This window comes from Callithrix jacchus, chromosome 16, assembly GCF_049354715.1.
Source record: "Callithrix jacchus isolate 240 chromosome 16, calJac240_pri, whole genome shotgun sequence".
Classification (NCBI taxonomy): domain Eukaryota; kingdom Metazoa; phylum Chordata; class Mammalia; order Primates; family Cebidae; genus Callithrix; species Callithrix jacchus.
Window position 1 is genome coordinate 93,808,266 of NC_133517.1, and position 13,472 is coordinate 93,821,737.

A 13,472-nucleotide genomic window follows, 5' to 3' on the forward strand; every position below is an offset into this window, starting at 1 on the left:
ACTGATAAGTCTACAGTAATCTATTGTGCAATTGTTTACCCAGTAGGTTGTGTTTCTATTGTCTTTGGTACCATGTAATTTGTGACTCTCACGACAGTGTAGCCAGTTAGGCCTAGGGTGGCAGGACTTCAGTGCTGCTGAATCATGTATTACTCCACACCTCATTGAAAAGTGATTCATAAACTTTCCAAAACTGTTCAACAGAGAGAGGGTAAGTTGTGCTCTGCCAACAAAGGATTCTGTTGTTGGGTGCCTATCAGCATATTAAAAGCTCAGAGAAAACCAGCAATGCAGAAACTAGAGCAATTTTATTCTCAGAAGATGGTTCTCTTCTGCACATCCATTCATTAACATCTTCTGAAAGAGTTTTCCCTCAACAGAAGTTTGGGGAAGCATTGGGATAAAGTACAGAGGTCCTGAATCCTTCCGGAATTTCTCTGACTCTGACATCAGGATGCAAGCACAGACCTACCACTATCTGCCAGGAACACCACCTATGGGGCTGGTTAACTGTGTTATCCTTTAAGCCTCAGCTCAGATGTCACCTCTTCTGGGAAGCCGTCTCTGATCTGTCCGCCTATAGAAGGGTAAGTGCTCCCATGATACATTGTGTGCACCTCTATTCGTATGAGTGAACTAGGATAGGACCTCCCCTTTGCTAGAGGGTGGCTCCATCTCTAGCATTCCATGCAGGGCCTGACATGCTGTGGACATTCAACACAATATTTGAAGGCAATGAATGGATGAATGCATGCATCATCATACACAGATGAATGCTTGCCTCTGGCACCCCGCCCGCCTCTAAACCCTTTCCCTTCTGGGTGTCTGTTCCATGTTTTCACTCCTTTTCTTCCCTTCCTTACTTCCTGCCTTTCTTTCTTCTTCCCTCTCTCTTTTTTCTTCTTTCTTTTCTTTTCCTCGCCTATCCCCCGATGTCATTAAAACTTTCCAATAGGAAGACATCCTATAAAATCATCCTTAGTAAATGCAGATGGCCAATATGACATAGCATGTCCATCCACCAATGCCACCACCAGTGAGTACTTTAAAAAAGCAAAAAACCAACAAACAGAACATAGTCTTAAACCCAAAGGAATGAAACAATAATATTGGGGTTCAGCATCAGCTAGATCCATATGGCCTTGCTGGTACTGTCTGCTCACCCATCATGCTTCTCTGCTTCTGGAGGACAGGGCAATGGGTGTGTCAGGGGCAGAAGAGATGCAGTTACCCAGCAGAAAAGCAGTGAATACGGGAGCACTGCATGTGGTAGGGATTAGTGGTTGAGTGATCGGGGCTCTAGAGTCCCACTGTCTGGATTGAATTATCAGACTGATTGTTATGTGACATTGGACACATCACTTAACTTCTCTCAGGGTGGATAAAAATGCTTATCTCTGGGATAATCAGAATTAAATAAGGTAATCCCTGCAAAGCATTTAGCATAGTAAGTCACTCATCATCAATACCTGCCAAACAGTAAATATTGCATCCATTAGCCATTGCTACATAACAAATCAGCCCAGAACTTAGTGGCTTCTAACCACTGTTTATTATAACAAATAAAAAAAATTATTATTTATTATTACCTCATGAGGCTAGGAGTTCTCTGCCTCATGCAGTTACAGTCAGATGGTAACTAGGGCTAGAATCCTCTGAAGGGTCCCTGGTGTGTCTGCACCTAGGATGGGAAGCCTCAAATAGCTGGTGGCTGGACCTTCCAGGTTCCTCCAGCAACCCTCTCTATCTCTATGACATTTTGCAAGGAAGACTATCCGGCACAAAGGCAGACGCAATGTCACCTTTGATACTCAGGCATCAGAAGTCTCAGATATGGCTTCCTTCGCGCCCTACCAGGGAAGGCAGTCACAAAAGCCCATCCAGTTTCAAGGGGAGAGGACATAGATTCTCCCTCTTTATGGAGATGTGGCAAGGTTTCAAAAGAATATGTAGGGAAGAAAAGATTGCTAAGACCATTTTTGGAAAATACGATTGGACACGGTATTATTATAGTTACCACTTACTGAGCCACATGCCTTGTGACTGGTTTGTATTATCTTGAAGTATCTTAAAGCACTGGATTGGTTGGTTAAATTACAGATTAGGAGGGTATTTCAGAGCATGGAAATATACATAAGGCATGCAATCTTGATGTCACAGAAAATAAAATCCTTTCTTTTCTACAGAAAGAAGTGCGGGTAGTTGTTGATTATCAAATATACAAGAGTTACACATAACCCCTAATTCAAATTACATGCAATTACTCAAAGCAACATTTAGCAAATTGTATTTCAACTGACCACTTGAGAAAATTAAACTAATTTATCTGTAACCAGCTACAAATAATTTGCTGTATTTCTAACAAATAGCATCTGTGAAACTCGAGGGGTTTTTCTGTTTGTTCTGTTTTGTTTTCACTCCTGAGCTCCTTTAACCTTCCCAGTGGCCCAGATAAGAAGGCGTCAGAGGAAGAAGGAGCATCCAAGCACCCATGTTTCTACATGTGAACAGAGGAGGTGGCTATGTCTACCACATGAAAACCATGGGTTAGGTACTACATCTGAGACTTCCTCCATTTCTCACATTCCACAAAGACCTTTCTAAGAAGTGTGCTCATCTAAGCCAAGGAAGCAGGTTATATGGGAGGGAAATACTAGCTCACATATTAGGAGACTAGTTTATCTCACCAAAACCCATGACCACTTATTGCTACCTATCAGAATGCAGTCCCTAGGGATATGAGTGATGGAATGGAAGGGGCCTAGGATTGGCAGAGAGGCATGGAGCCTGGGACATTGCATAATTGTGGTGGGTATCTGGACATCAAGGCTCTGAAAGCAGTTATCTTGGCTCCAAGAACAAACTTTGTTCTTCACAATTTTTTCCACTGCCAGCTCTACATATGGTAATCAGGGATCTATATCAGTCAATAAAAAGGGATGTAGATCAGTTGGGGCGAGTGAGGAAAATAAAAACCCCAGGAGTTGTATTAACAGAAAATTTAAAACAAGAATTAGAGGACTGAAAATTTCAAAAGAAAAACTGAGATTACGTAGAGATAGTAAATGCAGGAAGCGGCTATCATCCCTAAGGTGGAGGGAACAAAGAAAGGAGTTTGAATTTACCAGAAATTAAACACTTAAAAGACAAACCTGTACAAATGGCACAACCGACCTCTAAGAAGAAGGTCTGCCCAGCAGGTGCCTGTACCTGTAGAGGGAGAGTGTTGGAACAAACTGGAGACCAGACCACTTACAACTGTCAGGGGAGAGGCGACAAGAGAAATGCTAATGGAATGGGAAGCAAAGAGAAAGAAGTCCCCTCTCTGTCCTTCAGTCTTCCAGTCTCCCTCTATTGCCCAAGTGGCAGAACCTAACAAGGAACTAGCTGGCAAAAAAGAAATGCAGTTTGCAGAATATCCACCCAGCATCACAGAGCAGAGAATAGAAGGGTGTTGGAGTGGAGGGACAAGAGATTAATAATGGCTCAAGGTGTGTTTCAGGGTGTGTAGGCGCTGGCTCTCAGAGCCCCTTGCAGAGAATAGAAGGGTATTGGAGTGGAGGGACAAGAGATTAATAAATGGCTCAAGGTGTGTTTCAGGGTGTGTAGGCGCTGGCTCTCAGAGCCCCTTGCAGAGAATAGAAGGGTGTTGAAGTTGGTGTGGAGGGACAAGAGATTAATAAATGGTTCAAGGTGTGTTTCAGGGTGTGTAGGCGCTGGCTCTCAGAGCCCCTTGCAGCGTAATGTCACTACTCTTCAGGTGAGCAACTCAGTTGACAACCCACCTGGTTTCCTCTGTACTTTGGTAGACAGTAAACGTGGGGCTACACTTTGCTAAGTGAAAGTAGCCACCTTCAGATAGGATAAATTTTACTAGACTATCTTTAAAGTCAATTACTTTTCCCTCTTTTCATCTCCATTTTGCTATTAAACCCATTAATGACTTAATTTATTTCAAGTATGTATTTTTTCAAGGCGATAATTGTCATTTGGTTCTTTTCATTCTATTTCTCTGCTGAGATTTCCTCTTTTGTAAGTCATCACAGCATATTTTGTGTCATTTAGCTGAATTGTAATAACTGCCTTGAAAGTTATTTTAAACTTTTATGGGTCTGCTCATTCCAACATCTGGGTCATAATCTGAATCAACCTCACTACCTTTTTTTCTTGAGAATGTGGCACATTTTCCTATTTCTTAGTGTGTTGCGTTATTTAGGATGATATCATGGACATCGTGAGTGCTGGGCTGTGCAGAGTCTGGATTCTGCTATGTTCCTCCAGTGAAGGTTGATTTTCTTCTAACAAGGAATTAACTCGTTGGCTGCAAACTCTGCCTCTTAGGGTGCAGCTCAAATCTCAGTTCGGTTCTCTTGCCCTTCAACAGTTGCTTGAAATCTGCATTATGTATGCATGATTTAATGGTCAGTCAGAGAGCTGGCCAAAATATACAGAAATAGGGGTTCTCTGGCACTTTCCATTTCTGGATTTCCCTCCTTCACTTTCCAGGAGTTGTGGTTGCCCTGAATGTTATCATCTGATTCTTTAGGCCAGAAGGATTGTAGCTTTTCAATTGGCATTTTAGCTATGTGCTATGTGGTACAATGAGGCCTGCCTTTAGCTGAGAAGCCATCAAAACAAAAAACTCACCCCATGCTATTTCCATCTTCCAAGTACTGATTGTCCAGAGTTTATAGGTACAATCTGTGGGAGGCTTGGTCTAATGAGAGCTTATTTTGCCAGTATCAGAAGCAGAACTACAAATAGCCATGCTTAGCCTAGACTCTTTTAGACATTTATCTCCCTGATGCCCTTCTTACTCGGTATTTGCTGGTTTTTGCCCTCATCTTACTATTATAAGATGCCTTGAATCCTCTCCAAATGCAAACAGTATACACGTAATTAATAAACAAATGGATAGGTTGTTAAAAAATTAAACCCTGCTGCTTTGGGGAGAAAACTACACATAAAGTAATTTCTTGTTCTAGGCCAGTAGTTGCATGATTTGGTCTCAGACAGGCAGACTAACTTGGTCGATGCAGAGAACGGTGGCTCATGGTGAAGGGTTGTCACTTCGATTTCAATTCCAGGCAAGAAAGTGCCAACTCTGTGAATAAAGGAAAAAATGGGCTTGTATTGGCTGAGGTAGCACTCTATCCCATCCTCTTCTGCTCATTCCCCTTAGGGACGTTTGCCATTCTGCCAGGTCCTAACAGGACTATAGATCACTGTGCACCAGCCTCCCACTACAGAGATGGCCACGTCACTCAAGCTGGCCAATAAGAGCTACCTATCTCTTGGCCAAAGAGGTTGGTTCAGGGGTGAAATTGTTTCTGAGGTTTAATAGCTCTGTGGACTCTGCCGAAACAAGCCTCCCTTTGACTGTGTTTGCTGAGCTGGGAAGAAGGGAACACGGGAGTCAGAGAGGACCAAGAGACATCTTGCACACCCTAAGAGGAAAGTTCGTTTAAATTAAGGGAAACATAATTAGCAGAGGCGAGACACAGAGAGGCAGCCCTATATTCAGCCATCTCTGAAAGCAAATTCACCCTTAGACTTCCCAGTTATATGAACCAATGTGTTCCTTTTCAGCTCAAGCTAGTTTAAATTGGGTTCCTTTTACTCTTAACCAAAGAAGTTCTGACAAATGCCAACAGCAGTATATATAAGACACAAGCATGAGAATTTGTGGTACTCAGAATACATCAGATTCTTTGGAAACTATACAGCTGTTCTAATAATATTTTATGACTTAATGCATTCCTATTCATTTCAAAGTGACTACAAATTTGTATGATACCTTAATCATAATCTCTTCCAATCATCTCAATTCACCAACCTCATCATGGTAAAGCACAATTTAAGAAGTAGTCTCATTTCCTTCTTTGAAGGCAAATAGAATTTCTTAAGTGGAGACTTGCATTTTTATTGCTAAATCAGGATTCAATCTAAATAAAATTAATGAAGGAGAACAATGGCTTCTAATACTCCATATTTGACAACTGTTTAAAACATTTCCCTTAATTGAATATTCACTGGGCTACACAGTAAGGAGAGTGGGCTCTGTTGATCCTTTTATTTCCGGGAAAGAAGTTTCCAAGGTTAACACTTACCTAACCACAACTTCCTTGTTGAGAGAGTAATATTCAGTAATGTACAAACAGAAAAAGTCTTGACTCTTTCTGAGCTCTACCTCTTTGAGCAACTTCTCTCAAATTGCTTTTCCCTGCCCCTGGATGAATTCTCAGAAAGGTCCCAAAGCTTTTCCAGTCATCCCATTTGTTAATGAATGATCTTCTTTTTCAGATACTGGAAAGTCCAGAATAGGGCAGAATGAGGCCCCATAAAACTATGGGATAATTCAATCTATTATGAGATATTTTGGTCGACTACCAAAGCTATAATCCCACATCCACTTCAAAACTCAGAACCAGTTCGGGCTCAAAAACTCAACATACAGAAGAAGCCTGAGGACTTCTCTCCATTTCCTCACCTTGCTCAAATACTCCACTGGCACCTCCAAATTTGGAGATGTGGATACAGAGCAGAAAGCTCCAGTGCAGTTTTTGATGAATGCAGGTTTTTCTGGAATCAGTGCCCTGGGCATGGCACACCCACATGCTCATTCTCTCCCATGTGGTCTCCTGTTTCCTTGGAGGTCCCCAGTGATGCTCCTCAAGCTATGTCATGTACGACTCCCCCAGCCCCTGGCTTCCGAGGTCCACTCCTCTCTGAGTCACTCTGCTGGGATCACCTTGCCTTGCAGATGGTCTTTTGGGGCAGAGTCCCATTCAAGGTAACACAGTACCTGCTCTTTTCTGTGGGGTCCTCATCTAGCCGTGGGAAGCACCTCCTGTGCCCTGTGGCTGTGAGTGCAGCTCACTGCATGCCCCCTCTCCTCATCCTGCCACCATAGGCCGCTCTAATGAGGCTCGCCCTTTAGGGTTTGAAATGTGGCTCAAGTATGAGTCTCTTTGTTTCTCCAACACCCAAGTGCACCTGTCAAGCTCTCTATGGGGTGTTTCGAAGCCTCAAAATCTTGTGAAGCTTGTTATGGGGGTGGGGGTGGGGACACAAAGGGGGCACAGAGAGATGTTTCTGCCTCATCTCTCCAACAGCTCTCATTCTAAAGAACTCCCCTCTGCCTGTACTCTGCTCTGTCCCCCAAACCTCTTCTTGTGTAGTCACCAAGTAGGTAAGGACCTCAAGGTCTCAAAATGGATTTTATAATCTCTTAGTGTGTCTTGCATAGATAAGCAGCTATTTTTCTTTCCCTTTGGGGTCTCTGCTGAAACTGTGGAGTAATAGAAGTCGCATCTAACATCTTGGTGGAAATGATTCACAATAAGCATCCAAACAGGTTCCCCTGCTCACACCCTGAGAGATGGATGGGCCAAATGTGATCATCCTCCCATGTGACACAGGAGCAAAGCGGCAATACAAGTTACCTGACTAGAAATGAATAGATGGGAAGGCTGAACCCATCCCTCTTGGCTCAATCTGAATGTTCTTTCTGTGGCCAAAGGCCAGTGTGCAGCTTGGAGTATCCCATGGTGGCCATTGAGGGGCAGTGACAGGTATGCTGGCCACAGCAGCCCAGCCAGAGGGGTCATGGAGGCCCTCCCATCTTCTCACTCAGCGCCGCCAGCCACACCAGCCTTCCAATCTTTCTTCACACGCACCAAGCCCTTTCTCATGCCAGCGTTTATGATTAGCATCCTAAGACCACAAACTGGGCACTTCAAACAGAAATCGATCCTCCTAGTTCTGGAGGTATCTGAAACCAACATGTCAGCAGGGTTGGTTACTGCTGAGGGAGAATCTGCTCCATGCCTCTCTCCAGCATCTGGTGACAACAGACAATGCTGGGTGTCCCTTAGCTTGTGGCTGCATCGCTCCAGTCTCTGCTGTCACTCTCACGTGGTGATTTTATCTCTGTGTGTCTTTCTCCCCTTTTTAGGAGGACACCAGCTGTATTGGGTTAAAAGCCTACCTTACTCCAGTATTAAATAAATTCATCTGCAACAATCTTGTTTTTAAATAAGGTCTTATTCTGCAGGGAGTCAGGGGGTTCGAATTTCAACTTATCTTTTGGGGAAGACACATTTCAAATCTTCTCTACTAGCTATTTTGAAATGCATAATACATTGTTGTTAACTATAGTCACCTACTGTGCTTTCAAACATTAGAACATATTCCTCCTATCTCACTGCGTGTTTGTACCTATTCACCAATCCTTCTTCATCCCCCTTCCTTCCCAGCCTCTAGTAACTGTGTTATCTATTTCAAAACACTGGATTACAATTCAGGCCCATGGCCCCCTGCCCAAGCCCTTGTTGTGGGTGGGAAGCCCAGTCACCCCTCAGTGGATGGCATGATGCCCACAGGAGTGATGGGTCACATGACAAAGAGAGAAGCGGGTTTAATCTCCACATCTGATAAACACTGACAAGAGTTAGGTGATTTTCCTACACACGACACTCTCTTGTTCTAAGAAAGGATTTGCCTTAACTAAATACAGGGCCTGACAGCTTTTTCTCTCAAATGAATCAATAGGGAGGAGCTGAAGTGACTTTTAGTTTTTAAAGAAATGAAATATTTAAAGAGAGAGTTTTCTATTTTTCCCCCAGGAGAAGAGAGCCCTTAATATTCCCATCACCGATGACACATGTGAATCACAGCCCTTTCTTTCCTATAAAAGCATCATGATTCATCACAAACCCCGCCAGCTGTGGGCTGCATGTGATTCTCCTGACAGTGCTGGCTTTCCCGGGAGAAGAACTCTGGGAACACACCACTCCCGGCTGCGGGTTATTATGACCAGCTCTCTGCCCACATCTTTTCAGAGGTTGGGGATGGGCTAGGGGTAACCCTTGTGAGTCATGCAGAGGGCTGCAGAAGGGTCACTCTCCTGCCATCTGTGAACCAGGTCACCCTGGCTGAGAAAGCAAACTGCGTTTTGTTTTTTTTAATTTCAAATATTGTGCATAGAACAAAAATGTACAATTGTTTGTTGAATAAGCTTTACAGAAGTATAACTTACATACAATCAACTATGCCCATTGCTGTGGACTAAATATTTGTGTTCTCTGCCAAATATGCATGTTGAAACCTAAGCCCCAGTGTGATGGGATTAGGAGGTGGGGCCTTTGGGAGTTCATTAGATCATGAAGGTGGAGCTTTCATGAATGGAATTAATGCCCTTATAAAAAAGAACCCAGAGAGCTCCCCCATCTATTCCACCATGGGAGGACTTAACAAGAAGTTAAGAGGGCCCTCACCAGAACTCGATCGTGCTGCCGCCCTGATCTTGGACTTTCAGGCACCAGAACTGTGAGAAGTAAATTTCTGTTGTTAACAAGTCACCCAATTTGTGATATTTTGGGAGAGCAGCCTGAACAGACTAACACCCAATTTATGTGCACATTTTGAGTTTGCGCAGATGATACATGTGGGCATCCTCCACCCTAACCAAGAGATAGAACATTTCTGCCATCCCATAAAGTTTTCTTGTGCCCATTTGCAGTCAGTCTCTCTCAGTCCCACCCTGGCCAACAACTGAGCTGCTTCCCCTCACTATAGCTTTGTTCGCCTGTTATAGAATATTACATAAAGGTGCACATGTATAGTCTTTCACATACATGGACTCCCATAGTCTCTTACATACATTTCACATAAACGTGTGCAGTCTTTTGTGTCTGGCCTTTTTTAAGCTCAGCATACTTTTAAAATTCACTGATGTTATTGCATATATGTAGAGCTAGTTTATTTGAGTGGCTGAGTCGTATTCCATGGTATGCATACGCCACAACTGGTTTAGCCACTTGCCTGTTGATAGGTGTTTGGGTTGATTCCAGGTTGGGGCTATCGTGACTAGAACTGCTGTGAATATTAATTAACAGGTCTTTCTGTGGACATATGCTCCCTTCTGTCTTGCACACATATTATACTTAGAAGTGGATCAAATATGATGATACAGAGGAGGAGCAGGGATTTCAGGGAAAGGTGAATATCCAGGTGATAGAAAAGAAAACTATAATGTAATAGAGTGGAAATCCATGTGGCATGGGTTCCTGGAGGGTAGGTGATCAGGCAGCAGGCGCAGAGTGCCTTGCAGTACAGGGATTTAACAATTCCTTGCTCTTCTCCAGATTACGTGAGCTTGGACAAGCCCTTTACCTTCTGGGACCACCACAAAATGAAAATAATAATATCTGATTCTTCACCAAGCTTTAAGATCATCTACTGGGAAATGTTTTGGTCCTTTACTTTAGCCAAGCTGACATATGATGTCAAATACGTTGTAGCCAAGGTGACATACATCGTACTTACAAATGTGGATTGAGTCCGGAAGACCATGCACAGAACAGACATATGTCAAGATCTGTTGGGGAAATATAACCAAAAACAAAATCTTCTCTCAACCCAGAAATCCTCTCCATAAAAGTAATAGAAAACAGAGACACTGAAATTATTGACTAAGCATGAAACCAGAATGTGGTGCACATTGCAGGCAATCTGCTGAGAGATTGCAAAGACAGAAAGAAATCTCGTCCCTTTGTAGAGTCGAAGAGGTATAATCCACACATACAAGTTTTCAACATCAGCAGTAACTAGTCGTCAAGTCAGAGGACTTGACAGAACTATTTGCCACACGTATTCATTCTAACCTTACCTGGTCATTGGAGTGACCATCTGTGTTAGTTAATTGGCTTTACTCAGAGGAAGAACGAATGTCCCTTACCTTTATGAGAGAAAGTGGTTTGCAACTTGGAGCGAGGTGCCCACTGAGGTTAGGCCCCTTGCTTCCCTTGGAAACTGGGACATAGGGATACTACCTCCCTTAATGCTTATATTGCAAAGAGATGGCCTCCTGGTCCTTGAGAAAGACATTCCTAGGTCATAAAGCGGAGAATGCCAATCTAGTCTTCAAAAGGATTTATATACATTTCAAAAAGAGAAGAAAGTATTTACAATGACAAGCTTTCTAAAGTAAATGCTTCAAGAAAAAGGAGGGGAGAGAAGTCTCTTATTTTTAACAGTGAGACTTAAGCCTCTTATTTTTTTAATTTGTGTTTGTCCTTACAGTACACGAGGAATGTTTCTTAAGATGATGCACACAAAATAAATCATGTCTGGTTCCAGTTTTCAATCTGGAGCCTTAGGCTCTGGGACGAGCATAGGTGAGGATGAAATTGAAGGCTCCAACCCCACCTCCCTCCCCGGCAACCTCTGTCCCACAATGGATGCCACTCAGCATTTCTTTTCCTTTCCGATCCAGTCCTTTCTCTCTCCTACTCATTTTTATTCACCAGGAGGCGGCTCCTAGGAAACCACTCTTGTGTCTCCCGCACTGCTAGCTCCAGGGCTTTGATTTTTGTTAGGGTCACTGCACTCCTTCAGAAGCCCTAGCAACTGACCCTTAACTGACCCTTTCCCTCTGGAGGTCCCCTGGGTTTGGGAAGGACACAACACTCTCCACTGCGGTAGGCATTGTTTTGATTCCAGGAGCCAGCCCCCCCACTGGTCACTTATTAGATCCAAACCAGGCCATAACCTGCACCCTCTTTCCTGGGCTCATTCCCTTATCGTTCTGTCTGAAAAAAAGGCATCTGTAAGCTCCCCGGTCCAATTACTGCACTTCCTTTCTAAAATGCTACCCATTTCTAAATATTTTTAACTGAAATTGGGTGGCTTCCCTTTCTAATTAATTCAAGTGGCCTCTTCCTTGATGGTGGTGGCTATAACTATAAGCACTTAACTCCTAGAGGACTGTTTAAAATTTGAGGATGTGCAAGGTTGACTTTTTAAAAATCACCCTTTGTTTACCTGGATTTGGTGTCTGGGGAAGAGACAGCAAATTGCACAATAAATGTCGTATTTTACCCTGTTGCTCAGAGAACTGCATGTGTTGGCTCCATTCATTTCAGCCCTGTGGAGAGTTGGGGCTGGTGAGTGTGTGTGTGGTGATGTGTGACACTGTAGGAGGAGGGAGAGGATGATACTGTCATTATTTAAAATCACTTCCACCCACTGGGCTGAGTCACTGGAACGTCACTGCATGGAGTTTTGCATCAGTCCCCAAAATATACCTCTATGAAGCTTTCTGCTCTCTCTAGCGTACCTTTTCCCTCATCAGACCCTCCTTAAAAGGAAGGCTGCGTACATCTTCTGTATTGAGTGCCTAGGTTCTTTGCCTGCATCGGCCTGATCACAGTGATGCAGCACATTTGTGCAACACTCGATGTGGCCAACCTGAGCTCTGAGAGGAGCAGTGTGAGCACCCCCACATTACATGCAAATAAAACCCCTGAACATTCTAGGAGGCTAGGGATTTGGCCCAAGCTAAGGAGAGAAGCCTGGGCTAGAATCCAGTTCCTGCCTCCTGGCCTCATCCTGAAGCGACAGGAGAGGAAAAAGGACTTTGGGTCTAAAAACATAGACCTCTGGGAAAATGCCCCAGCAGTAGACAAAAACCCACTTTGGCTGAAAAGATTCTACATTCCATTCAATTTCAGATTTCAGAACAAATCAAACCATTTCCTTTTTTTCCCCCTTGTATTTCAGATCATGATACATATTCTCTCTCTGCTCCTCAAAATCCAAAACAAGAGTCTTCCTATAAGGGCTTGGCTGGTTTCCAGAAAACTTATAACTGTGCATAAGGAAAAGGGTGACTTTCCAGGTGTTAGGCAGTATGGCCTGGCCACTGGTTCTAAGAACACAGCTTTGGGGCCAGGCAGGGTCGAGGAAGGTGACTTTGGGCAGGCGACTGTGATGCTGCATCTAGTTTCTTATAGTTGTTACCATCACAGCATTGTTACAACAATTAAATGAGATGAGGACTGTATTAGCTCGGAGCCTGCCACTCAGCAAACCCTCTAGAAATGTGGGTGATAGCAATATTATGAACTTTTAATAATTATCATGCCACATATCTGGTAGATACCGGATACTGTAAGTAATTACTTTGGTCTCACTTTTTAGACAGCTTCTATAACGGCAGTCTTAAGATTTTCTTTGTAAAAGAATTTTAAGCATGTATCTTAAATTCAATGTCTAATCACGCTACCAAAACAAATCGGTAATGGAAACGGTTGCTTTACATTTATCATGTGGGTGACTGGAGCCCCCTGCTGGCAGGGAAGCCATACTACCTGTTTGCGGGAGGTTTGGTTTTGTTGTTTTGTTTTTTAAATCCAATTTCCAGATAAATGCTTGAGCGCCTTCTAGGAAGAGTCCTGGTGAGGTTCGGGGGGATTGATTAACCCATCAGGTCATAACCCAACAGGTCTCACACCACCAAGGACATGAGAAAATCTGCCCACTCCATAGTTACAGGGCATTCCCTCTAACAGCAGGGTAAGTTGGGATTTCCTGACACTTTTTGAGTATTCTAGAGTCCCCCTTCCCAAATAAGAACCTCTAACCTCCTCACAAAGAGATTGGAATCCTCTTACTGCCCTCTGTACAAA

The 13,472-nt window shown here is 43.4% G+C and overlaps 1 long non-coding RNA gene across 1 annotated transcript in view; it reads right to left on the reverse strand.

The window, feature by feature from the left end:
* Window positions 1–4,979: 4,979 nt before the first annotated feature.
* Window positions 4,980–13,472, reverse strand: part of LOC144579783 (uncharacterized) — a 29,458-nt gene continuing 20,965 nt past the window's right edge. Inside the window, exon 3 of the long non-coding RNA XR_013528173.1 lies at window positions 4,980–5,104. This is a non-coding gene — a long non-coding RNA (uncharacterized LOC144579783). The remainder of the gene's footprint in view (window positions 5,105–13,472) is intronic.